Genomic DNA, 218 nt, shown 5'->3' with positions numbered 1-218 from the left:
CATGCAGTGCAACCTTCGCTTCCGGCTTCTTCCACTCGCCGCACACCCGTTCCTTCTGTTTCCGTACGTTGTGCTTTCGCCCTCCACATAGTCAATCGAATCCCGGAAATGTGGTACGTTTCCTTGAACCCTTTCTCTTAGGTCTTTCTCCTCTTACAGAACTGGTCCCACTGGCAGTTACTGTGGCAACCAGAGCGCCCGCCTCCTGTATTTCCTTC

Source organism: Varanus komodoensis, unplaced genomic scaffold (assembly GCF_004798865.1).
Source record: "Varanus komodoensis strain SLA01 unplaced genomic scaffold, ASM479886v1 scaffold38, whole genome shotgun sequence".
NCBI classification, from domain to species: Eukaryota; Metazoa; Chordata; class Lepidosauria; order Squamata; family Varanidae; genus Varanus; species Varanus komodoensis.
Note: the sequence above shows the minus strand (reverse complement) of the source record.